General features: G+C 57.3%; 1 pseudogene; it reads right to left on the reverse strand.

Moving 5' to 3' along the window:
• Positions 1-243: 243 nt before the first annotated feature.
• On the reverse strand, positions 244-1,232 carry LOC129395297 (melanoma-associated antigen 8-like; annotated as a pseudogene).
• Between the last annotated feature and the right edge of the window lie 1,249 nt (positions 1,233-2,481).

Raw genomic sequence — 2,481 nt, forward strand, 5'->3', positions numbered from 1 at the left:
GCAAAAGGAAACAAAGATAAACCTCCAAATCGCCCAAGAGAACAGGAACTGAGAGATGGTCCACCTTGTACTCCCTCACACCCAACACACTCCCCACTACTGAGAACATTGACTGCTCTCTTCAAACACAGAGTGAAGAATGGGCCTCATGTAACAGGACAGGGAAGGTGGTGGATGTGTGGAATGTGCACTGGCCCAGGCCCTCCCCCAACCTGCCCCACTGGCCCTGGCTGCAACTTCTGCTCAGACTCCCTCTTCCTCCTCTCCCAAAGCCTCTTCATGCAGGGATGGGTAGGAAATGCTCTCTTTAGTACTGACCCTGGCTGCATACTCCAGGACTTTCACATAGCTGGTTTCAATGAGGGCCCTTGGACCCCACAGGAACTGGTAGCACGGGGGATCACTGCTGGGCACCTGGCGGTATTGCAGGTAGTTTTCCTGCACCCAATCTTGGGTGAGCAGCTTCCTCAGCTGCCCAAAGAAACTGCTCCATCCCATCATACACCATTACACTCAACGCTTCCCAGATTGCCTCCTCAGGGGCACAGTGGCCCTCCATTAAGATCATGGTCAAGACCATAATCAGAAGGCCGGTCTCGGGCATGCTCTGATCATCACCCAGCAGGCCATTGTAGGAGAGGCCCAAGCAGGTGACAAGGACGTAGGAGTGGCCGCGGGGTCCACTTCCTTCACGTCAATGCCAAACATCAGCTGCATGCACTCTGAGGCTTTGCCATAGATCACAGGAAACTAGTGCTTGTAATTTTTGATGACACTGTCCAGCATTTCTGCCTTTGTGACCAGCTCCTTGACTCGATACTTGTGCAGCAGGAAGCGAACCAACTCAGCCACCTTCCCGTTGGAACAAGGACGCCAGGTGAGTGGGGTGTGTCTAGGTGGTTGGCCCCTCCTCTTCCCGGCTGCTGGTGCCCTCACTGGATGGGCTCCATAGAGTGTTGTTGCTGATGGTCAGGGAAAAGGAGGAACCCTGAGACTCAGGGGAGGACTGGGGGACCCAGCAGCAGGCACCTCCTCCAGGGTGCCTTCAATCAGAGTGAAGGAGGAGGCAGCCTCGTGCTCCTCGGTGGCGGGGGCCTGCGCACCCACCAGGCCCAGAGCCTCCTGTCCTTGGGCCTCAAGGCCATCCTCAGGCTTGCAGTGCTGACTCCTCTGCTCAGAAGGCATGATGACTCTGGTCAGGGCAGCAGGCTGGAGTGCGGGCAGCAGCTGGGCGATGGGGAGGAACCCACAGATCTGGGGAGAGAAGGAGCTTGTGAGGGGCCTCATTTGCGAACCACGCCCTGGAGGCCCTAACAAAGGCCTACTTACAGATCTTCTCCTTTGGTGCTCCTCTGGGGCCTCCTGGGGCTTCTGACCTCCTGGTCGGCCTGTCCGCTGAGAACCTGAAGGAGGAAGTGAGAGGGCACCTCAGGGTATAGCCGGCCAGCAGAGGCTGAGGCTGCAGGACTGACAGTAGGGAAGGTGAGGCTGGGCTCTCTGGAGTCCCTTGTGTTCTGGGGAGTGTGGGGCCCTTGTTGTCCATTCAGATCAGAACCTCGCCTTGACTGCTAACACTGCCTGCGACTCCTCTGCTCTGTGACCTGAGCACAGTGCCTCAGACCAAGGCCTAACTGCCTGGTTGCTGGAGCTCCTAAAAGAGGAATCGAGGGGCCCTCAGGGTGCAGACTGCAAGCACAGCCCCGGCTTTCCAGTGCTGTCAGAAGGGTTGACCAGGCTCTGTGAGGTCCCTACTCTCATGGGGTGCATGGTCCCCTCTGTGCTCACTCACCTTTCTCCTGGAGGGGCCTCATCCTGCCCTTTTGCTGGCTCGAGAAACTCAGATAAAGAGTTCACAACCCTGATATGGAACAGAAGGGTATGAGGGGACCCACATCTGGCCACATGTGCCTAGGTCCACTGGGAGAGACAGCAAGAGATATCCAAATTCACTGGACACCATGTGTCCTGGGCGAGGAGCCTGCTGGGTCCTCATGTTGACTCCTGGCAGAATCTGGGGCTCTCCCTCTACTGACCTGAGTGCAGCCCCCTAAGACCAAGGCATCCCCCTCCCTGACACTGATGATCCCAGGATAAGAGAGAGACCTCAGCTGACAGCCCTGCCTATGCTTTCTGGGGTGACATCAGGGGCAGGGAAGATTTCTGTGGAGCCCCCGTTTGCGTTCTTGCCTGGGGGTACCCTCAGTCCTCCCTCAGGTTCCTCACCTGGACACCTGGCAGATCCTGGGACCAGTGTGTCAGTCGATCAGACTGGGGTCCCTGTGTTGACCTGAGTCACCCTCTGAAAGCAAGGTCCTCACCTCCCTAAGATCTAGAAACAGAAGTGAGGAGGCGCCACATCCCATCACCATTGGGTGGGGTGTCCAGGGCTCACTCCAGGAGCTGGCCCCTTTGGTTCTGGGGTGAGGCTTCCAATGTCTTCCGGTGGGTTATTCATCTTTACTCCTCCTGGCGCCTGCCCTT

The sequence above is a fragment of the Pan paniscus genome, chromosome X (assembly GCF_029289425.2).
Source record: "Pan paniscus chromosome X, NHGRI_mPanPan1-v2.0_pri, whole genome shotgun sequence".
NCBI classification, from domain to species: domain Eukaryota; kingdom Metazoa; phylum Chordata; class Mammalia; order Primates; family Hominidae; genus Pan; species Pan paniscus.